Consider the following 24662-nt stretch of genomic DNA (forward strand, 5'->3'; position numbering starts at 1 on the left):
GAGATCAAAGGAAAAACTCGTAGGAAGGTGGCTGCTCCAGTTTACTAAAGGAACAGAAGAGATTCTGATGCTCTCGAAGGAACCTCTAATTCACACCCAGAGACTGTGCAAAACAGAAATTAGAGGTGCCCTGCCTCCAACCAGGTGGAGGAAAGGGATAACAGAGTTTATTGGACTGTACAAATATGATGGCCTGGTACAACACACCCCCAGGAGTACAAAGCTTTAGTGGACACTGGTGCTCAGTGCACGATAATTCCTTCTAATTATAAAGGAACGCAATCCATCAATATTGTTGGAGTGACTGGGGGATCCCAGGAACTGACTGTTGTAGAGGCTGAAATGTGACTGGTCCAGATGCTCCGTGCATCCTTGGCATAGACTACCTCAAGAGAGGGTATTTTAAGGACCCAAAAGGGTATAGGTGAGCATTTGGTATAGCAGCTGTGGACAATTGAACATCTGTCTGATTTGCCTGGTCTTTCAGATAATCCTTTGTGGAGTTTTTGGGCTGTATGCTGTGAACAAGCCAGGGCTTGAGGTGGCTGGGGTGCACTAGGACCGCATGGAAGTAAACAGAAGCTGGTCTGCCCTCGACCCAGGCTGCAGGAGGGCGCCGTCGTTGTCGCTGCGCATGTGGACAGTGCCCTGCAGCCAATCACCATCGTGGCGGGGGGGGAAGAATGACTGCAAGTGTAACCAATCGTAGCCCGTGCTTGCCGCATGGCCTTTTGGGTATAGAGTATATAAGGGTTGGAAAAACGTGGTCTTGGGGACATTGATATTCAGTGTTGTTAAGAGTTCATTAAAGGGTATTGATGTTAAATTCATATTGAATTAGACTCATTACTCTCGCCGGCCCGCCCGTCGTGCTCAAAGAGCTCCTGCCGGCAATTTTGCATTCTCCACATCGTCTCACGACAATCCTTCTGTTGTAGGACTGCTGATGGTTGACGATCAGCAGGTGCCAATTGCTACCACGTCGGCAATATCGCACCAATCGAGACTCTTTGATTCCTATCCAGAAGTTGATCCGTCAATTGAAAAGCCAGGGTGTGATCAGTAAGACTCGCTCACCTTTTAACAGCCCAATCTGGCCAGTGCGTAAGTCTAGTGATGAGTGGAGACTAACTGTGGACTATCGCGGCCTGAATGAAGTTACGCCACCACTGAGTGCTGCTGTGCCTGACATGCTAGAACTGCAATTTGAACTGCAGTCAAAGGCAGCTAAGTGGTATGCTACAATTGACATTGCTAATGCATTTTTCTCTATTCCTGTAGCAGCAGAGTGCAGGCCGCAGTTTGCTTTCACCTGGAGGGGCATCCAGTACACGTGGAATCGCTTGCTCCAGGGGTGGAAACACAGTCCTACCATCTGCCATGGACTGATCCAGACCACGCTGGAGCAAGGTAAAGCTCCAGAACACTTGCAATATATTGATGACATCATTGTATGGGGCGACACAGCAAAAGAAGTCTTCGAGAAAAGTGAGAGAATAATTCAGATTCTTTTGGATGCTGGTTTTGCCATAAAACGAAGCAAGGTCAAGGGACCTGCACGAGAGATCCAGTTTTTAGGAATAAAATGGCAAGATGGCCGTCGTCAGATCCCAATGGATGTGATCAACAAAATTGCTGCAATGTCTCCACCTACTAATAAAAAGGAGACACAGACTTTCATGGGCGTTGTAGGTTTTTGGAGGATGCATATCCCTGACTACAGCCACATTGTGAGCCCTCTCTATTGAGTGACTCGAAAAAAGAACCAGTTTGAGTGGGGCCCTGAACAACGACAAGCCTTTGAACAAATGAAGCGTGAGATAACTCATGCGGTGGCCCTTGGACCAGTTCGGACTGGACTAGATGTTAAAAATGTGCTCTACACCGCAGCCGGAGATAATGGACTTACCTGGAGCCTCTGGCAGAAAGCACCAGGAGAAACCCGAGGTTGACCCTTAGGTTTTTGGAGTCAAGGATACAAAGGATCTGAGGCCAACTATACTCCAACTGAAAAAGAGATACTAGCAGCATATGAAGGAGTTCGAGCTGCTTCAGAAGTGATCGGTACTGAAGCACAGCTCCTCCTGGCACCTCGACTGCCGGTGCTGAGCTGGATGTTCAAAGGGACAGTTCCCTCTCCACATCATGCGACCGAAGTTACGTGGAGTAAATGGATTGCATTGATCACGCAACGAGCTCGAATTGGAAATCCCAATCGCCCAGGGATCTTAGAAGTGATTACAGACTGGCCAGAAAGCAAAGACTTTGGGATGTCTCCAGATGAGGAAGTAAAACGTGCTGAAGAAGCACCACCGTATAATACTCTTTCAGAGACTGATAAGCAGTATGCACTGTTCACAGATGGATCCTGTCGTCTTGTAGGAAAACATCGAAGGTGCAAAGCTGCTGTGTGGAGTCCCACACGACAAGTTACAGAAGCCACTGAAGGACAAGGTGAATCGAGTCCATTTGCAGAAGTGAAAGCCATCCAGCTGGCTTTGGACATTGCTGAACGAGAGAAGTGGCCAATACTTTATCTCTATACTGACTCATGGATGGTAGCAAATGCCTTGTGGGGGTGGCTACAGCAATGGAAGAAAAGCAACTGGCAGCGCAGAGGTAAACCCATTTGGGCTGCCACACTGTGGCAAGACATTGCTGCTCGGCTAGAGAGCCTGCCTGTGAGAGTTCGGCATGTAGATGCTCATGTGCCTAAAAGTCAAGCCACCGAGGAACATCTAAACAACCAACAAGCGGATCAAGCTGCTAAGATTAAAGTAGCTGAGGTGGACTTGGACTGGCAACATAAAGGTGAACTTTTCCTAGCTCGGTGGGCCCATGATGCTTCAGGGCATCAAGGTAGAGATGGAACATATAAATGGGCTCGCAATCGAGGGGTGGATTTAACTATGGACACTATTTCACAGGTTATTCATAAATGTGAAACTTGCACCAAAATCAAACAAGAAAAACGGTTAAAGCCTGTATGGTATGGGGGGCGATGGTTAAAGTATAAGTATGGAGAAGCTTGGCAGATTGATTATATTACACTTCCACAAACACGTCAAGGTAAGCGTTATGTACTTACAATGGTGGAAGCAACCACTGGATGGTTGGAAACATATGCCGTACCTCATGCTACAGCCCAAAATACTATTTTGGGCCTTGAAAAGCAAGTCCTTTGGCGACACGGTACGCCAGAAAGAATTGAATCAGACAACGGTACTCATTTCAAAAACAGTATTATAGACAATTGGGCCAAAGAACATGGTATTGAGTGGGTATATCATATTCCATATCATGCACCAGCCTCTGGGAAAATTGAAAGGTACAATGGTTTGCTAAAAACTACACTAAAGGCACTTGGTGGTGGAACCTTTAAGAACTGGGATTCACATTTAGCAAAAGCCACTTGGTTGGTCAACACCAGGGGATCAACCAATCGAGCCGGGCCTGCCCAATCAGAAATTCTGTGGACTGTAGAAGGAGATAAAGTCCCTGTAGTACACATGAAAAACATGCTAGGAAAGGCAGTCTGGGTTGCTCCTGCCTCAGGCAAAGGCAAACCCATTCGCGGGATTGTTTTTGCCCAGGGACCTGGCAGCACCTGGTGGGTGATGCTTAAGGATGGAGAAGTTCGGTGTGTACCTCAAGGGGATTTGAGTTTAGGTGAAAATATGCAATACTGAACTGCATGATGTGAATTGCCATACTAACAGTATTTAATAAGTGTCTTTCAGATCAAGACAGTGATGATGAAACCAGAGCTAGCTTCTTCGAGTGGCGCCTGACAACTTCTTCGAAGTTGATGTCTTTAACCCACAAACAGTGGTCATGAGATGCACTTGTACCATTTTTCCTGCCCTGGGAGACTATTGTGACAAAATGAACTTAATGAACTTTTTAAAGGATGGTCTACTGATTAATTACTCCTGTGTATATATGTACATATGTATGTATATATATAGTAGTAGTGATTAATTAGATTGTGTTGATAGATTGTATTGATAAGCTTTAAGTATTCAGTGAATGGCATATTATAAGGGGTGGAATGTCCTGGTTTTGTTAAAAACAAGTTTCTCTTTCAGTGAATTTTGCCTGTCAGCTAAAGCCTTCATATTAACTGCATTTTCCTGGAGAAACAGACACATGTTTTGGTAAACCTAGCAATGGAATGCAAACTTATTGATAAGCATGGATGGACATCTCGCGAGAGGGGTGACGAGAAACAAGTGACTAAGAAACTGACCAACTGTGTATAACATTCCATTCACGTGAATACTTCATATAAAAGTGGGAGACCACGAGAATCTCGTCCCTTTTTCCTTATGGCCGACATTAGGAGAGGATCTTGCTGCTCATCCCTGAGAACTGAGGCCTAGTGAGAGACTGAATCCAGCTCCACTTGGTTGCAGAGTCTAATCCAGGACTTTGGGTGCCGGCTCTGCAGTTGCTGAGACTTTCAAGATTGGTTTTGTATATTTTGTATTATTTTCTCTATTCTTATTAGTAGCATTAGTAAAACATCTTTAATTTTTCCAACTCTCTTCTCTCTGTCCTTCTTTCCCTCCCAATCGCCTGTCCTGAGTGGGAAGGGGGGAGAGGGAGGGGCAAAAGGGGGAAGTGGGGGGAGAGGAGTTTAACAATACATCTGCCAGGGTTTTATTGTCACCCCGCAATCCTAACCCTCGACAAACTGGCAGACCAGCAGCCGTGCATCCTACGGGATGTGGCCGCTTGTGTGCACTTGGGGTCCAGACATTCAAGCTGATTCCAGATTCATCTGTGGTGCTTCTAAACACTGACGTTTAAACCCAAAACAAAAGCGAAGAAGACCGGCAGTCCAGACACATGCCATTAGGAAGTTAAAACAGAAGAAAGGCCAGTTTGGCACACACTCAGGGACAGGGCTGCCTGTACCCTTTGGCAGGGAAGCCTCTCCCCATCCAACTGCATTTCTCCTTGTCTCCTACAGTTCTCCTCCCTCTCTGTCCCCATCCCTTCAGCTGGAAGGTCTGACTGGGATTCAGTGTCGCCAGGAAAGTGAACTGTCCCAGGAACGTTCCCTGCTCCTTATGTTCTTCCTTGAAGCCCTACAGAAAGATGGGTGGAGAAAACAGAGCGTCTGGTGCACCATGGGAGACTGAACTTCAGACGGTGAAGTACGGGGTTATTTCAGCTACATAGTCCAAGGACAATGAGCACAAGGAAAAGACGAGAAGCTGCAGGTGGGCAGCACGTCACAGTTGCCTACTCAGTGAGTCTAAGCTGCTGGTCAGAAAAGGAGCGGACTCTTCCAGTGAGGAATAAACTGAGGATTGCAAATGCCTATGGGGGTTGGAAGCCAAGAAGCTTTAGGACCATGCACTGTCCAGTTCCTTTCCCCTGTGGCTCCTGGAGTAGCATCTTACTGCAGAAGCTTCCTTCTGAGTGATATATTGAATAGAAGAGGAATACAATGGGAAGGGAGTGACTCCAAGGAGCCTGTTTCTTCTGAGAGGCAGGAGGAAGCTCCAGGCCACCAGACTCTTTGACCCATCTTCACGCCCTGCTTAGAAATGCTGTGCAGCCCCCTACCCCTCACTCCAGAGAAATCACTTACATAGGCAGCAAAGTTCTTTGGAGCTCCGGAGATACTTTCTCCATGGAATACTGTCCCTGAGACATGGTCCATGGTGACTGCTCTGGGAATGACTGGCACAGACAGCTTGATGAAGATGTGTCCCTGACTTCCTGGGAAGGGCCAGCAGTTGCCAGGATGATTTTCTGGCTGAAAGGAGAAGAAACTACATTCACATGGAGAAGGTTGCCCTGCTCTCATTCCTGCCATGAGCGTCAAAGGATTAGGAACTCATTTGGCCAATCAATTCTGCTCTGAACAGCAGCCAATGCCTTCAGTCAGACCCTGTGGGTACCAAACAGAGAAGCAGTTGTGAGAATTCACATATCACAAGACTCTTCAACAGAGAAGCCCTTTGATGGCTGGGAGCTGAGTGTGTTACTTGTAGAAGCTCAGCGGCCTCTCCCAGTCCAGAGCCCTCACCAAGGGACGGTGTGGCTGAAAGGCCCCCGCCCCGAGCAGGTGGCAGCTCCGGGCCTCCCTGGATGAACCTTTCCTGCCAGGGGAAGCACTTGCTCTCTCTCATCCACTCCCCGCTCCTTCCACTGGCACCAGCCGGCTCTTCAGACTGCGCAGGCAGCTCAGCAGCAGGGCCAGGACGGCTAGAGAGCCCAACGTGGGGCCCTCCAGCAGTGCAGGCTCTCAGCACCCGCTGGTGCTCACTAAGAGCACATCCCAGAGCTCTGCAGGCACCTCTGCCATTCTCCTGTGCCGTGCTGACAGTTTGCACAGCGACTGGGCAGACACAGACTGCAGGAGCAGCCTGGCCTGGTAGAAGCTCCCACAGAAAACCTGGGGCATTGTGGGAGAGGAAATACTCAGCAGGGAGACATAGGAGGAGAGCAGGCCCACACACAAAGGAGGCAGGAAAAGAATATTTGGGGAACACAGACAAAGATAAAAGCAACTCTGAGCAATGTGTAGTGGTTTGTTTTGCACAGCCTTTGTTTTTCTGTTTCTTGGTGTTCCTACCTCAAGAATAAGCTCAGGGGACCTCATGTAATTCATCATTCTTCTAGAGCAGAGCTGTTCCAGCCGTGGGTCATTTCTGTGGCTCCTCTGGCCCCTCTCCAGATGGTCCATGTCTGTCCTGTGCTGAGGACCCAGAGCTGGATGCAGCATTGCAGGGGGGTCTCACCAGAGCAGGGCAGAAGAGGCAGAATCAGCTCCCTCCAACTGCTGGCCACACTTCTTTGGATGCAGCCCCAGATACAGTTGGCCTTGTGTATTGTGTTCAGTTCTGGGCCCCTCAGTTCAGGAAAGAGATTGAAGTGCTGGAGCGGGTCCAGAGAAGAGCAACAAGGCTGGGGAAGGGACTTGAACACAAGCCCTATGGGGAGAGGCTGAGGTAGCTGGGCTTCTTTAGTCTGGAGAAGAGGAGGCTTAGAGGTGAGCTCATCACTCTCTAGAACTACCTGAAGGGCAGTTCTAGCCAGGTGGGGATTGGTCTCTTCTCCCAGGCAGTCAGCAATAGGACAAGGGGGCATGGGCTTCAACCCTGCCAGGGGAAATTTAGGCTGGAGATTACAAAGCAATTCTGTGCAGAGAGAGTGGTCAGGCATTGGAATGGCTGCCCAGGGAGGTGCTAGACTCGCCGTCCCTGGAGGTTTTTAAACTGAGATTGGACATGGCACTTATTGCCATGATCTAGTAAACGGACTGGAGTTGGACCAACGGTTGGACTTGATGATCTCTGAGGTCTTTTCCAACCCAGTCCATTCTGTGATTCTGGGTTGCAAGGGCCCATTGCAGGCTCATGTCATGACACACTGGACCATAACTACTCTCTTCAAGGATGCAATTGCCCCAAACAGCACAGGAAATAGCTCAGCATAGAAATGACATACTCGTTAACAATATGACCAGCAAATGCCCAGCAGCAGCATTGAACACTTTGGGCTCATCACCTGTACTGAGTCCATGTGACATCAGAATTACGACAGTGAGACACGAATCAGTTCATAAGGCTGGCACCTTCATCTGCAAAGTCATCCTCTGTTACATGCCACAGTAATTCAAGCTACTACACTGTGCTTCCCAATCACAATTCACTTCCAAAACCATCCAGCAGCCCATGTCACTTGTCTGAAAATAACATAGTGCTCTGTTTCAGTCCTCTGTCCACGAGGGTGCGAGGAAAACTGATTGTTATGAGGCATGAGCTGGGAATCCAGGGCTGGTGGTAAAAATCTGGCTTAGGTTTTGAAGTCAATGGGAGGTTTGTCTGACTTCCAGTGAAACCAAGGTGTCGCTAGTTTTGTTCCCATGGTGAAACAGATTCCTACATTTCCTTCAAAGAAAGCCTGTCTGGTTTTATCTGCATGAAAAAAAGACAAATAAAAATACACCAGTAACTGGTTCATGGGAACTGTAAATGGCTCAGAGTATTCACTGACGTTACATGTTATTTTTATGGATTATGGCTAAGGTTATATCTTTATGGGACATTGACTACAAATAAGAGATCTGTTGTGGATCAGTTGTGAAAAGGTTTAAGGCAATTGACTTGAATATTTGCTTTGAAATTGCTCAAAGAGCAAGCAGTCACCTGGAAGATGTTAATTTTGACTGCTTCTGCTTTGTGTGTTATCTATTAGAGAGCTAAGTTATGCGGTGTTGAATTATTTATCATATTTAAATATGCTGTGACGTTATTTGTATTCTGAAGTTATTTTGAAAAGAGCTGATGAATTGTATCACTGTCCTAATTGACGAATATTGACTTAGGAGAGGTCAAGGCTGCCTCTGAGATAGACATGGATGAGGTGGATGACATTTGACAACCACTTAACATTACAGGTGTGATTCAGGAAGATCCCATTTGATGGTTTAGTGGTATATAAAAAGCTGTGCTCATGTTTTTGTGACAGTAGTGTATTGGAAAAGTAAAATGTCACAAGTTTGCTGGTTTGACAAATAGATGGAAGAGACTTTACCAGGTTGGCCTAAAGTGCAGTTAATCCTGCCTGTGTGCCATCTCCCTCCACATTCTCTGAGCAGGACTGAAAGCACTTCTGGAAGTTTCCATGTTTTTTTGTGCGGTGTGTTTGGTTTTTTTCTTGCAGTCACTTCTGCGAGGCTGTGGAATTTTGTTTAGCATGGTTCTTCTCCTCGGGCTTTGACCCGCAGTGAGGTATCCCATTGTTTTACAAAGGGAAAGGGGAGAAAAAGAACAGTGCACATACTACTGCTCCTGTGGTGGGAACACTTGGTTCATCTGTTCATCTTGCATAAGTTTATAGGCTTGGAGCCCGAGCAACCACCCCACATCTCTTCTGTGACATGAGGAGATGCATCTTCATTTGCCCCCTTATAGGAAATCCAGAGATGGAGGCAGAGACTGAGAGACTGGCACAGGAGGCACAAAAGGGGAGGAAAAGGGGTTGGAGGGAGAAGGGCGGAGCTGAACTCAATACTGGTGAGGCCGCACCTTGAATCCTGGGGCAGTTTTGGGCCCCTCACTACAGGAAAGCCCTTGAGGTGCTGGAGCGAGTGGAGAGAAGGGAACGGAGCTGGTGAGGGGCTGGAGCACAAGTGTGATGGGAGCGGCTGAGGGACCTGGGGGGTTCAGCTGGAGAACAGGAGCTGAGGGGAGACCTTCTGATCTCTGAACTGCCTGAAAGGAGCTTGGAGCCAGGGGGGTCAGGCTCTGCTCCCCAGGAACAAGCACCAGGAGCAGAGGAAATGGCCTCAAGTTGCCCAGGGGAGGTTGAGGTTGGATGTGGGGAACAATTTCTTCCCCAAAGGGCTGTGGGGCATTGGAACAGGCTGCCCAGGGCAGTGCTGGAGTCACCATCCCTGGAGGGCTGGACAGACACAGAGATGAGTCTCTCGGGGACACGGTTTGGTGCCAGTGTTTGGTTAATGTTTGAACTCCATCTTGAGGGTCCCTTCCAACCAAAGTGATTCTATGATTCTATGGTCATTGTGTGGGGCAATACAGCAGAGGAAGTGTTTGAGAAAGGAAGAAGAATAACCCAGATTCTTCTGGAAGCTGGTTTTGCCATAAAATAAAGGTCAAAGGACCTGCACAAGAGATATAGATTTTAGAAATAAAATAACAAGATGGGCATTGTCATAGCCCACTGGATATGATCAATTTGTTATTTACAAATTTGTTGCCACCAACTAATGAAAAAGAATCACAAGCTTTCTTACATGTTGTGTGTTTTTGGAGAACGCATCTTCCAGGTTCCAGTCTGGTCATAAGCCCTCTCTATCGAGTGACTCAGGAGAAAAATGGTTTTGAGTGGGGCCCTGAGAATCAAGAAGCTCTTGAGCTAATTAAATGGGAGATAGTTCGTACCCTTGGGCCAGTCTAGACAGGACAAGATGAGAAAACGTGCTTTACACCACAGCCAGGGACCAAGGAGCCACCAGGAGCCTCGGGCAGAAAACACCAGGAGAGACTCGAGGTCAGTGTCTGGGGTTTTGGAGTGGGGGTACAGAGGATCGGAGGCCCAACACTCCAACTGAAAAAGAGAGATTCACGGCATCTGAAGGGCTTCAAGCCACTTCAGAAGTGGTTGGTCTGAAGCACAACTCACCTTGGCACGCCAATTGCCACTGCTGGGCTGGATGTTCAAAGGGAGGGTCCCCTCTACGCGTACTACAACTGATGCTACATGGAGCAAACGGGTTGTCCTGCTAATGCAATGGGCTTGAATGGGAAACCCTGATGGCCCCAGGATCTTGGAAGTGATCCTGGGCTGGCGAGAGGCCTGAAGTGTTGGAGTGTCACCAGAGAAAGAGATACATGATGAAGAGGCCCCACTATGTAATAAATTACCAGGAAAAGAGAAACAACTTGCCCTGTTTAGAGATGCGTCCTGTCGTATTGTGAGAAAACATTGGACATGGAAAGCTGCTGTGTGGAGTCCCACACGACAAGTCACAGAAACTGCCAAAGGACAAGGTGAATCGTCAGTTTGCAGTGGTGAAAGCCATCCAGCTGGCTTTGGACATTGCTGCACAAGTGAAATGGCTGTTGCTTTAACTCTGCACTGACTCATGGATGCATGTGAGGGAGGCTACATGACCCATGCAAATGCCCTGGGAGGGAGGCTTCAGCAATGGAAGAGGAGCAACCGGCAGTACCCAGGGAAACCCGTCTGGGACAATGCACACCGGGACGCAGACAGAGACGCATGTACAGTCAGATCTTGTTCAGGAAGGAGCGCAGAGCCGGGCCGAGCAGAGAGCTGAGCCAGGCTGAGACCCTCTCTTTATTAGCCAGTGACAGTTTATAGGATTTACAGGTACGGGCCTGGACTAAGATGTGACATAAGATGCTTTTCCAATAATTGTTATTAAACACACACCACACTCATGTTTGTTTCAGTTACGTTCCCACTCATTCACAGACCAGGCCCAAGGACATTCACACATCCCATGCACTTGGGGGTGGTTATCCAGCCCGAGATACCATTCTCACCAGTCTGGGCTATAACTTTTTACAATTATGAGATACGTACTTCCAAATAATCTGTCCAAGGCCTTTTATATATTATTATGTTAGTATTATGTCTTTGACCATCCAGATGGTCATGTTAGTATTGATCTTCCTTTATCATCCAGGTGGCTGGAACCGCACATCTTGCTTTCCCACATTTTACTTTCCAACAGGCTGCTGTGCTGTGGCAAGAGGTTGCTGTTTGTATGGAGAACATGGCTGTAAAAGTACATCACGGAGATGCTCACACACCCAAGAGTCAGCCCCTGAAGAATATCAGAACAAACAGCAGGTATGTCCCTGAAGGGCTGCCAGCTCTGCAGGGGACAGAAATCGGGTCTTGGGAATCTGAGATCCCTCTTCTGCTCCAGTCAGTGAGCACAGACTGGTGATGGAAACCTCTCAACATCCAGGTCGCCCGGGGAGCAGCCCACTCAGACTGCAGTAATAAACCGATTCCCCCACTCTCACACTGCCCCACAGTGCCCAGAGGATGCTGACCAGGGCCCCCAGGATGGGGATGCTTGGGCCAGGGGTGCAGTGAAGGGAACCCCCCGCCCCCCGAAAAGCCAGGGAGAGCTGCAAGGCAGACGGGGGAGAGGGCAGGGAGGCCGTGCCCCTGGGGACACAGCTCCATCCCCCCCTGCTCTGAGCCCCACTCGGCAGGACTCCCCTGCCCACAGGCTGTCCTGAAGCAGAGCAGCACCCCGGCTGTCCAGCTGCTCCCCTGGGAACCCCCGGCCTCTGGGCTCCAGCTGTGCCCAGGGCAGCCAGGGAGCCCCAGGCGTGCGGGTGCCCCAGGACCTGCGCCTCCCCGCTGCCCCAGCACTGCCCTTCTCTGTGGGCTCTGCCCGCTGCCAGGGCTGGGGGAGCCCAGGCTTCCAGGCTGCTTTAACTGCCCTGGATCCCCCGATCGGTCACTCTGTGAGGCACCGATCTTGGTGAACGGGCTTCTTGTGCCATGAGCCCTGGGCAAACAGAGCTTATCAGAGCCGCTGTGGGAGCAAACATCCCTCCTCATGCCAGGAGAGCGCCGTCCCGCAATTAGCTCCGAGCGGCTGCCTGGGAACAAGCGCCCGCTTCATCACGTCCCTCTGGATGGGCACGTCCTGCTCAGGGACAGCGCTGGCCTGGGCCCAGGATGGGGACATTGAAGGGACACTCGGTGGGGACAAGGGCCTTTGGTGAGCTGGTGCCAAGTCCCAGGAAGGGCTGGGGCTGGAGCCAGAGCCTTATTGGGGACAGGGACACTGGGACCCACCATGCGGGATCAGCTCTGCAGAGTGGGACCCAGGTTGTCTGGGAGGGCACAGTGACCCCAGGCAGGGGCAGGTGAGAGCCAGGGCAGGGGATGTTCCCTCCGCTCTGTTCTCAGCTGTGACTGGAGACTGGACCAGTTGGGGCCTGGCGGTGCAAGGGAAATGGGGTGGACAGGAACTGGGCACTGACACCACCCCAGCACTTCCCCCAAGCCCAGCCATCCTCTCCCAGAGCCCAGGATTCACCAGTGCTCCCCATTGTCAGTGCCACCAGTGACTGAGGATCCCAGTCCCCAGCTGTCCACATTGCCCATTGCCCCAGCTGTCCTCCCACCTCCCAGAGTTCCCTAATCCTGGGGTCCCTGGTGCCCCAAGAAGAGGAGTGACTCCCAGCCCCTCATTTATTTAAGGGGCTGGAAAGGGCTCAGAGATAATTGTGCTTAGAGACCCCAGATTTGAGGCTGGTGTCATCTCTGAGGGGGGTTCCACAGGGAAAGACTGGCCTGGGTGTTGAGGGGCGCTGGGAGATGGTGGTGCTGGGAGGTGAGGGGCACTGGGTGGTGGGGGCATCTGGCTTTTGGTGCTGTTGCAGGATGGTTTCTAGTCAGAGCAGTGGGTCATCACCATAGGGTGTCTGGCTGTCAGGGACACACTCCTGTCCCCTCTTGCCACCGTGGATGCCTGGGCCCTTCCCCGTGCAGCTGCCCCATGCAGGAAGCTGCACTGGTGCCAAGGAAGGCAGCTGGATCAGTGCTCAAGGCGGGGGTGACTCTGTGCCAAGGCTGGGTGGCCAGGGCGGGTGTCTCTGCCAAGCCTGGCTTTGCCCTGGGGGCTGGAGGGGTGGGGAGGGGCAAGGAGTCGTCCTGGGAGGGATAAAGGTGCCCTCACCTTCTCCGGCATCACCCAGGACTCCCTGCACCGCAGAGGAAGATGAAGGTCGCAGTGCTCAGCGTGGCCCTGCTCTTCACCATCCTGCTGTGCACCCCGGCGGATGCACAGGTGAGGCTCCAGTGAGGGTCCCCACCGGTTTCTTGTCTTGGTGCCCCTACATCCCTCTTCTTTGGGCCTCCCCATTCCATCCTTTTGGGCCCCTCAGGTATCTCCTCCTCAGGATCTCCTCTGTGTCCTATATAGGGTCCCCAAATGCCCTCCCTTTGATGGATGCCAATGCCTTTCTTTCCATCTTTCCCCTCCGTCCTTTGCCTTTCATCCTGTCCACTGCGGTAGTGTCCCTAGATCCCCTTCCTTGAACACCCCCTCCCAAACACTTTCCCGATCCCCGCGTTTTGTTCCTCTGCTGTCCTCTTCCTCCTGCCCCCACCACCAACCTCACTTGAATTCCCCGTGTCCCCTCCCCTTGAACTCCTTTACCCCTCACTTGCATCCCATGCAGTCCTGTCCCTCCAACACCCCCAGCCCGGTCCCTTGGGTTCTGCTAGTTCACAACAGTGCCCTGTCTCTGGGTCCCCCCCAACCCCCGTCCTCCTTGGAGGCCCCAAATTCCCATGTTATCCTTTTCTCCAACCCAAGCCCTGGTCCCTGCATGAACAGGTATCCCAGGTGAAACTTGGAGGAATGAGACTGGGGGGAACAGAAGGGATTTTCAGGCTCAGATGAGGGAGAATCCATGGGCCTGGGTGGGCTGGTGTCACCTGTGTCCCACCCACAGCCCCATTCGTCTCCAACCCAGACCAACCCCTTTCTCTTCTTTCATAGCCATTACCAGGAACATTGCTGGAAGCAAGTGGAGGTTCTCTCCTGCATGTAAGTAGTGGGGTGGACTTGGAGGACATCCAGTCTGGGGAACTGGAGGGCACTTTGGTCCTCCTCTCCCTTGCTGGGACTGGGACATCCCAGTGACCAGTGAGGTCTCATGGTCTCTCTACAGGGGGGACTCAAACTCGGGCGAGTGAAGAGGGCTGCGGTAGGTGTCACACGTTCTGCTGGGCCCACACCCTCCCTCCCATGGCCACGAAACTCCAGGGCAGCCCAGTGAGACCCAGAACATGACAGTGTGCCCCAGTACACTCCCATGCACCCCCTGCAGACCCCCAGAACATCCCTGCTCCCCAGTGTTTTCCCAGGGATGCCTCATTGCCCAGGTTCCCATTGCATTCCCATCCATCCCATCACAACCCACTACACCCCAGTGCACCCCAGGACACAGCCCACAGAACCTCCACTGCTTTCTGTGCCCCACCACACAAGCTCACGTACCCCATTTTTCCCTGGAGTCACGTTCCCCAATGACCACATCGTTTTCTCCTGCCTCGCAGTGCACCCAAGTGTGTCCCTCACCCAACCTTTCTCCCCAGCTCCCTCTGTCTGTCAGGGTGGATGATGTTTTGCAGCAGAAACGCCAGGTTCCAGATCTTCCAGATGTTGACTTGGAATTGCAGGATACGCTGTTGCGACCTCTTGAACTCGAGGTGAGCAGCATCAGGGCATCTCCAGCCCCACGAAGGGTCCTGGAACCCAGGGCATTTCTGGGCTGTCTGTGTGGGCAGAACGTGGATCTAGGAAAAGAAAACAGAGGGGACTGTCCATGACCTGTGTCCCAGACCACACTGGACAGAGCTGCCCCCATGACTTTTGTTGCACCCAGTGGGGTTCTACGGACCCAGACGGTCACCGTGCAGGCCAGGCAGTGGCTCTAGGGCCATACAGACCCCGAGGATCACCCTGAGGGCTGGGAAGGGTTCTGGGAGATGGAGGGGCATCCGGGGCTAATGACACACTGGCCAAAGAGCTCTGCGTGCCACATGGATCTCAGGAGAACCAAGTCTTGTCCTGGGTTGATTGAGGGCTCCAACTCTTGTCTCCTTCCCTGGGTCTCTGCAGAGAGAGACGGTGGGGACAAGCCTCCCCTCATGTCCCAGCTGACACTGGAGGTCTCATTTTGCGCTCTGATTTCAGAACTGAAACTGATGGTGACAGCCGTGTCCTGTCCCCCCTCCAGCGGCATGAGGAGATGATCATCCCTGGATGACCCCATCTGATCCCCTGGGAGCCCTGGGCCATTTCCCTCTCATAATCAGTAAATCCCTTCAGCAAAGTTACGCTTGCGTGTGGATGTGTGTGTCCGTGTCCATGTTCCCACTGCTGTGCCAGCACTCGGATGCCTGGGTCCTCTCTGGCTGCACCACGGCCATGAGCAGAGTGACTGAGGGAGCACAGACACCCGGGGTGTCACTGTAAAGGACATCTCCTTCCCACCTGCCACGTGCCTCCCGATACGGGCAGATTAGGGGAAAGTGGAGTGTTCCCCCATGAGGCTGGAGGAGGCTGGTTTGTGAGGACTGGGTTATGGACCAGTTAAACAATCTGGACATCCATAAATCCATGGGTCTGGATGGGATGCACCCGCGGGTGCTGAGGGAGCTGGCTGAGGTCACTGTTAGGTCACTGTCCATTATCTTTGCCAAGTCTTGGGAAACAGGAGAGGTGCCCGAGGATTGGAGGAAAGCAAATGTCACTCCAGTCTTCAAAAAGGGCAAGAAGGAGGACCCAAGTAACTATAGACCGGTCAGCCTCACCTCCATCCCTGGGAAGACGATGGAACAACTTATCTTTGGTGCCGTCTCAAGGCATATCAAGGAGATTAGGGGTCATTAGGGGCAGTCAACATGGCTTCACCAAGGGGAAGTCGTGCTTGACCAACCGCATTGACTTTTATGAGGACATAACGTGGTGGAGAGATTATGATAAAGCAGTGGATGTGGTCTGTCTTGACTTCAGTAAAGCATTTGACACAGTGTCCCATGGCATCCTCACAGCTAAACCGAGGGAGAGTGGTCTGGACGATCGGGCAGTGAGGCGGACTGTGAACTGGCTGAAGGGAAGAAGCCAGAGAGTCGTGGTCAATGGGGCAGAGTCCAGTTGAGGCCTGGATCTAGTGCAGTGCCTCAGGGAGCAGTACTGGGGCCGGTATTATTCAATATATTCATCAATGATTTGTACGATGGAACAGAGTGACTGTCATCAAGTTTGCTGGTGACACCAGGCTGGGAGGAGTGGCTGACACTGGAAGCTGTGCTGCCATCCAGAGACCTGGACAGGCTGGAGAGTTGGGTCGGAAGAAATTTAATGAAATATAACAAGTGTAGAGTCTTGAATCTGGGCAGGAACAACCCCAGGTTCCAGTATAAGTTGGGGAATGACCTATTAGAGAGCAGTGTAGGGGAAAGGGACCTGGGGGTCCTGGGGACAGCAGGGTGACCATGAGCCAGCACTGGGCCCTTGTGGCCAGGAAGCCAATGGTACCTGGGGTGGATTAGAAGACGGTGGTCAGTAGGTCAGAGAGGTTCTCCTGTCCCTCTACTCCAATGTCCAGTTGTGGCCCCTCAGTTCCAGCAGGACAGGGAACTGCTGGAGAGAGTCCAGCGCAGGGCAACAAAGACGATCAAGGGAGTGGAGCATCTCCCGTGTGAGGAAAGGCTGGGGCTCTGGAGCTGGACAAGAGGAGACTGAGGGGGGACTCATTAATGTTTACAGATATCTAAAGGGGGAGTGTCAGGAGGATGGAGCCAGGCTCTTCTCGGTGACAACCAGTGACAGGACAAGGGGCAGTGGGTTCGAACTGGAACACAAGAAGTCCCACTTAAATATGAGAAGAAAACTTCTTCTCAGTGAGGGTGGCAGAGCCTGGACCAGGCTGCCCAGGGGGGTTGTGGAGTCTCCTCCTCTGCAGACATTCCAACCCGCCTGGACACCTTCCTGTGTAACCTCATCTGGGTGTTCCTGCTCCATGGGGGGACTGCACTGGATGAGGTTTTGAGGTCCCTTCTGATCCCTGACACTCTGTGATTCTGTGAGGTGAAGGGCAGACAGTGCCAGCCCTTGGGGTACCCTGTGTTTTGAAGGCACCACGGGAAACAAATTCTTCGCGGGGCTCTGGTAAGAACCATCCCCCAAGGAACATATTTTGGTGTTGGGGCAGGAGAGGAGTGTGGACAGGCAGCCTGGACCCCTGGGTCCTCTGCCCTGCTCAGGGAAGGGAGGTTGTTCCCTGTACGATGGGCTCAGCACTCCTGGGCTCACAGGAGATGTCACCACCTCCAGAAGCCATCTGCTGTTCCCAGGGCCACCAGTGCAGCGCTGAATTTTTGAAGGTGCTTTTGCAGGACCAAGGCTGGGCAATTACTCTGATGAAAACGCAGGGCCCTTGTGCTACTGTACTACTTTTAGAAATAGTTTGGCATAGGCAGCTTAGAGAAACACCAGATAAAGAACAGCACACAGTGCAGCAGTTTTCTGTACCAGCTCCAATAAAACAATTACATGCCTTTTTAGGATTTTTAGGGCATTGGAGAATTTTCATCCCTACACCTTCTGTGGAGGAAGAGTCCTCTTGTGAAGGGTTAATAGCAGAGCACAATAAAGTTGATTCATTTGAGTCCCAAACCAGTAAGAAAGCAGATAATGTGACCTCTGCTGAGCTGCATGCTCAGGCTCTAAATGTGCATATAGCTTGTGGACGTGGATCAGCTTATGCTGCACACGCATGGGACACTGGTCACAATCAAACCCCTTCGCTGTTATATACTTGTAGAACATGCTCACATCATTGTGCTGCTTGTACACAGCTGCATTTAAGTGCATGGGGAAAGGTAAAACCGGGTCAGTGGGCCTTGAATACCTGTCAGGTTGATTCTATTGGCCCCATACCCCATCTAGGGGGTGGCAATATGTATACACTGCTGTGGATACAGTGTCAGCACCAACTACAGGGGAAATGAAATTATTCACACCAATGGATTGAGAAGTGGGACTGCAGCCTATTGATCTAGATGTAAAAATTCATACGACTCCAGAGAATGCTGTGTGGTTTTGTACCCTGACCTCCTCCTATGTTACATCCTTTGCTAACATCAGATTCTCGAGCTCTGTATGTCAGGTATCTTCAGTGAACACCTGTGTTTTATCTAGAGGAGACAGCTCTGGAACAATGTTATTGGTGTCACAGACTCACCATCCAACTGAAGTCCAATCTGAAAAAGTGCAGGCCACGACTTTCCAGTCTGTGTAGGCAATGAGCCCACAGCAGGTTGTTAAACCCAGAGCGACACCAGCTGACGGAGCTGGAGCAGCAGCGTATGTATTACTGGAAGGTGACAACATCTCATGTCTTTGGAATTAATGCGGCAATTGAAACCATCTACTGATAATGCCTGTCTGAATAATTCATGTAATTCCTTGGCAAGATGAATGGGACACCTGATTATTGCAGAAATATGTTTTTTCCTTTTTCTGTATGTGTTTATTGTGTGCCCCCATAAATTGCTCTGTGCTACACCTCACAAGCACAAATGAACAACGCTGGCTTCGTTGGCCCCAGCAGAAGCAAGAACCTGAGCGAGGGGGTGGAACGTATGGGGATATAGCGGAAGATTTGGCGAGGTGATTAGTTAAATGTAAATACACTCCAGTGACTTGCACCTGCCTGTAGAAAGGGATCGCACAGACACTTTTACAGGCAGCGTGTGACACGGCTGATTTAAAACATCTCCATCTACAGACACACGCACCTGTCCTGCGCAGCACTCAGAACCTCCTCATCCAGCACAGCTCAGGCGGGAACAAAACGAATCCTCCTGCTTTCCCCACACCGAGAGCAGCCAGTTTTCCCTGCAAGCACAACAGCAGCTCGTGCGCTGCATCTCCCAAACACGCTCGGTACCGCAGAAGCTTCGGCAGCGCTGACCAGGACAGTCTGTACTTGTGCAAGTGATGAGCTCGGTCTCAGCACAAGGGCCGGGACGGCTGCAGCACACAGGGAGAGCGTTGTAGCTGTTTCTCCTGGAAGGCAGGGCTGCAGGAAAGGAAATAAATTAGTTTTTCAGGAACAGGAAGAACACATTCAAATCACCAGGGAAAATCTGGAACAAAACACTGTATGGGGATATAGCGGAAGATTCAGCGAAGTGATTACTTAAATGTAAACACGCTCAAGTGACTTGCACATGTCTGTAGAAAAAACACATACATCACACTAACTGTTCTACTGACCCTGTGTGCTTGATGAGTAGAACCCCTGTATTAGATAACACAAGCCTGTGAGAAACTCTGGGCACTTTATCACTGTGTCTGAGATTCCTGCTTTTTGTGAGAAAGAGCGGGAGGCTGCGCCTGCCTGAAGCCGTGAAATACAGGCGAGCTCAGCAGGCCCAGTGACCTTCCAGCAGGGCTGGACTGACCAGCGCCTGCGTCCCCGCTGCTGTCACCTCTGCTGGGAGCTCAGGTGCGGCTTCGGAGATCCCCCAGAAGAGAGGGAACTACAATAAAACTTGCTCTTTGCAATTGCTTTCGTGGCCTCTGGCTCTTCTTGTGACATGCCTGTGTATCTGTACAAAATGTCCTTTTGGGGTCCAACTGATCCAAGTCTTTTCTCCTTCAGAAACCCACAAAAATCCAAGCAATACAAGACGTGCTCCTCTCTGCTCCAACAGCTCTCAACCTCCTGCACTTCAGCTTTCATGGCATTGCAGAAATAACAGAACAAACCCCAACGCAAAAGATTCAAGCAGAGCACCCTCCTTAAAAAGCAAATCCCAACACGAGTGCTCATTGCAATCAAAGGAAGCTGGGACACCGCCCTTCAAACACTCTGGCTGTGCAGCCTGGACGAGACGGTGTCTGCGGTTCAGCAACATCCACGCTCGTCACGACCGGCTGGTGCCGTCACCCCCAAATCTCAGCAGCAGCTTTTGTTAACACCGGTTAACAGCTTTGGGTACACAGAGCTGCCTTCAGCTCACGTGAAAGCGTCTCCTTGTAACACCCAGTGTGAACCCAAGAACGACGCCTCCCTAACGCACACACTGAGGAACCTCAAACAGTGCCCCCTTCTCCATGGGCTGCGTCACAGCCTGTGACAGAAAGGGGATTCCACAGCCTGGAAAAGCTCCACAAGGAACTGGAGATTCCTGGGTCTCAGAGTAATTCTAGAGCTCAAGTGGTGACAGACATCAGCTCCAGCTCAGATAATACATGCCAACACCCATCACTGGCCCAAGAAGGCAGCTCCTCCCGCCCTGCCCAACGGCTTCAAACCCAACACACTTTGTCCCTCCAACAGCACGCAGCTTATTGATTTCTCACAGCATTCATCTCTGTCTTCCTCGAGATGAACTAGACATGCATTTTACAAGCAACCAAGTCCCCGCCTGGAAGCAGGGGAGCTCTTGCTTTCTCTTTTCCACCCCACTTTGCAGGAGAAGGAAAACAAACGGCAGCAGAGACGCTGAGAAATTCAACCACCAAATGGAGAGGGAAGCTTTGAGAGCGGGAAAACTTACCCGTACAATGGAGAGAGCTACGTTGAATGAATAACACTAAAAATGAATCCTTCTTGTCAGAGTAAAAGTGCACAGCAATTAAAGACTTGCCAAACAGACCCGTCATTCTCAGAAATAAAAACCCCCAAGGCTCAGCCAGCCAGGGTTACTGCTCTGAATCCAAGCGCAGCTGCACCGACCTGAGTCAACACGGACACAGTCACCTCCCTTGTCCCACACGAAGCTGCACAGACCACGTGCTGCTCCAACAGGAACGTGCTGGGGACACCCGGGTTTCCCATGGCGGCCTCTGCGCTGCCACCTGCACAAGCACCAACAGGCCGGCAGCTGTGGGCTCAGCTCCGGCGGGTCCCGGGACCGGGGGCTCCAATGGCCTGTTCGCACACGGACCTTTGTGCGCGCGCTCCGGCCGCGGGCGCTTCTCCCGCCCCCATCCCGACCCGCCGCTCGGCCCCGGACCCGCCGCTCGCCCCCCAGGACCCACTCAGGAGCCTCCGCTCGGCCCAGCGCTGCAGCCGCAAATGGCGTCACCGGGACGGGCGAGGCGAGCCCCGCTGCCGGCAGGACCCCGCCAGAGCTGTCCAATTATTCGCCTGACCCACCAAGTTTTTATACGAAATCTGATTGAGATGAACCATTATTAAAATAAAAAAGTCTCTGGGTAGCCGTGCCGTCATGGTGGCTCAGTGCAGTGGAAAATCCACTGAACTGAAGATCAGCCTCGGCTCTCAAATAAACTCCTCCCTCCCCCGCTCCGCAGCCGCTGAACCCGCAGCACGAAGTGCGATCGGCACGTCCCGCGGTCACACGGTGTCCGCGCTCGCTCGTCACCTCACTCGCTGGCTGCAGCAGCACTAAGGGCCTGTGGATTCCACACCTGGAGTGTTCTGTCCTGTCACAGAGGAAAAGTCTTGGCTGCTGAGAACAGGTTCCATTTTAAAGTCGCTGAAGAGAAGTTTCCGCTTCCTGGAATCTCAAACCAGCAGCAGCTCTAACGAATGTGACAGACCATGGGCCACGTGCATTTCTCAGTATCTGTCCTGATCGGTTTTATCTGGTCATTATTAATGCCAGAAAGAGGTGGAAAGATAAAGATGATGGGTTGTGCTGGACAGAATCACATCATTTTTGCCAAATAAAGAACTGTAGCGTAGTATATGCTGAAAGAAGAGCTATTGGTAACAACACTGCAGAAATGGTCTGGGGATTGTGGGTGACTGTGGGCTAAACATGAGTAAATATCAACTTGTTTTGTTCTTTGTGAAATTAGGAAAAAAAAAAAAAAAAAGGTGAATCACTCCAGACTGTGCCACAATTGTGTCAGTACAAGATCTGCAAGATATTCAATGCGTGATACTCGGTGCTGGTGATATCGCAGTGGAAGTGTCTGCCCAGCTGGTGGCACCGAAGTGTCAGGCAGGAGGATTAGAGCCCAGCAAGAGTTGCCCAAGACAGCAGCGTCACACAGGAACCATCTGCTTACAGAACACCAAGGCCAGCCTTGGGGTTTGATCTCTGTTTGCTACAGGGCTTCTTCCTGAGAGTTCAAAAGCTCCAAAACTATTAGGGCAAGAATTTGAAGGAGTTACCACATCAGAAAAACAAAACCACACCACTGAATTCATCTCTCTGCTGTAGCTTTAGTTTTTGGTCCAATGCAAAGAGGTTTTTGTGCAAGAATTTGCCTGATTTGAGTACCCTTTCCTTAAATTAAAGGATTATTTCTCTCATCCTCAAAACTTTTTAAAATACGTGTACATCATGGTTTCAAATAAGTAGTGGTTGGATTATTTTACGAACAATGTATGCATTGCTTAATAGATCACACTCCCTCGTTTACTTACCTGGTAGATTTTCACATATCTTGTTAGTTGTTCTACAAGACATTCAGTATTAAATCCGTTTCCTCCAGAAATCCGCACTGTGTCTGCAGCGACTTGGTTTGCAGTGTTGCCAGCAAAGGCCATCGCAATGGAAGCTCAGCAGGAGCTCCTGTGTCAGAGCTTCAGCTGGGAGGGAGTGTGGGGGCTGTAGAACTCCACTGTGAGAGAAGAGCTTCTTCTGGTTCATGGATGCTGAGGACCTGGGATGTGTCTAGTTTAGAGAGATGGAGGCTGAGAGGCGACCTCGTTGCTCTCTACAGCTTCTGCGGAGGGAAAATGGAGAGGGAGCTGCTGATCCCTTCTTCCCGGCAGCCAATAGCAGAAAGCTCAAAGCTGCATCCATCCATCAGGGGAGCTTTTGACTTGACAAGAGGAAAGTTTCTTTCCAAAGAGGGTGGTCAAACAGGGTGGAACAGGGCTCCCGGAACCCAGCACTAACAGAAGTTATTGAATAACTTGAAGCGTGCCCCATCTTCGGCACTTGCTCTGTCACCTTGTTTAAGTTGTTTAGTCTAGGTGGTTATTTTAGCTTGGTTGTTTCAGGCAGTTTTAGGCTTTATGAGGTGGTTTTGAAGTTGTTTGAGATTGTTGCTTTAGGTTGATTAAGGTGGGTCTGTTTAGATGTCTTCAGCTTGTTTGGATCAGCGTTGCCGAAGGATGTTTGAGGAATGCTGGTTTATGTAGTTTGAGGTTGTTTTCGGTAGGATTTTTTAGGTCATTTGTTTTAGGTAGGTTTGTTTGAGGGTGTTGAGGTTGCTTTATTTGGTTTGGTTTAGGTTGGTTGAGGTAATTTGTTGTAGATGGTTTCAGGTGCTTTTTAGGTTGTTGGTGGCTGATTGTTTGAAGTTTCTGAAGGCAGATTGAGATTGGTTTAGGTTCTCGAAGGTTGATTGTTTTCAGCTGTTTAAGGTTGGCTTAGGTTAGTTGTTCTATGCTGGTTTAGGTAGGCTGTCCTAGCTAAGGTTCGGGCCACCTCGTGGAGCAGCAGGCACCCAGCCCAAATGGCCCAAAGAAGCCGCGGCAAGTGGGCCATGCTCAATGCTGCAGAGGAAGGCAAAAAACCCCCAGAGACACTTGGTGTCCCACATGGGGGGAAAAAAAAGCCTTCCTCCCCCCAGCTGCAGGGCACGAGAGGCCATCTTCCTGGTGCTTGAGCAGCAGGTAGGAAGCGAGCCAAAAGGGCCCAGAGGAGCTCTGAAAAGTGGTCATGCTCAATGCTGCAGAGGAAGGCAAAAAACCCCCGGGGACCAGTGCCAATCTGCCCCGGGAGAAAAAATTCCTTCCTGACCCCAGTGCTGGCGATCGGCTGTTCCCTGAGCATGTGAGCCAGACCGGGCTCCTTGTCCCACAAGCTGCTCACGCCTCCCAGGAGCTGCACAAGCCCTATCCTCCCTTGAGCTGGAGCCATCTCGGGGACTTCCCAGAGTGCCCAAATGCCTCCGACCTGATGGACCTTGGGGGCGAGAATCCTTCCTGTGCCTGGTGGGACACCAGTGGGTGCTCCAAAGCACTGCAACCCCTTGCAAGCCCTCTGTATCCTATTTCTGATGGCTCCTGAGCCTGTCTGCGCATGGGATGAAGATGGTGAGCTCTGCAGTGCTCTTCAAGAAGGCATTCCCTTTGTCTTGTCCCACTGCTATGCACCTGAAGAGGCTTGCCTGCCAGCCAGCCAGCCCGTCAGCCATCACATAAGCTTGGAAGGTGGCCCTGGCAGTCCCTGTGCCATTCCTTCCCAATGCAGCAAGTGATACGTGATGCTACGCTGTCGTTGATGGTGAGGTTGTCTGCTTGGGAAGAAGTCTTGAATGGTTTTGTGCTGTTGACCCTATCTTTGCTTGCACTCGATGGCTCTTTTCCTCCTTTGGCTTTCATCCTTGATATCTTGCTTGAGGGTCATGCCAGCCCTCTCAGGCTTGGTCTTGCTCCTTGCAGCTGTTGTCTTCTTCTGTAGGCCCTCCGTGATCCTAACCAACTACGTAGTCTTGGTTTGCTTTCATCCCAGCTGGACTTGATCTTTCCTGAAGCCGAGGAATGAGAAATGTCCGTAGTCGTCCAGGCGAGTTCTCAGCGGGGCTTTGCACCAGGCTTGCCTTTCCTCTGGCAATGCCTTGTCTGACACACCAGAATGCATTTGCCTGTATCACATGTGTG

At 51.1% G+C, this 24662-nt stretch overlaps 1 long non-coding RNA gene across 7 annotated transcripts in view; it reads right to left on the reverse strand.

The window, feature by feature from the left end:
* The window catches only part of LOC309451968, a 163209-nt gene extending 142034 nt beyond the window's left edge, over positions 1-21175 (reverse strand). For 2 of the 7 annotated variants that reach the window (XR_014186365.1, XR_014186367.1), the window contains exons 1-3: positions 21109-21174; positions 18859-19142; positions 14635-14847 (exon numbers count right to left, since the gene is read on the reverse strand). This is a non-coding gene — a long non-coding RNA (uncharacterized lncRNA). Of the gene's footprint in view, positions 1-10803; positions 11339-14523; positions 14848-17425; positions 17476-18755; positions 18774-18858; positions 19143-21108 lie in introns of those variants that run through there. The other 5 variants (XR_014186366.1, XR_014186368.1, XR_014186369.1 and 2 more) reach the window with 5 other exon arrangements.
* Between the last annotated feature and the right edge of the window lie 3487 nt (positions 21176-24662).

Source organism: Streptopelia decaocto, assembly GCF_964273445.1.
Source record: "Streptopelia decaocto genome assembly, contig: HAP1_SCAFFOLD_45, whole genome shotgun sequence".
Lineage (NCBI taxonomy): Eukaryota > Metazoa > Chordata > Aves > Columbiformes > Columbidae > Streptopelia > Streptopelia decaocto.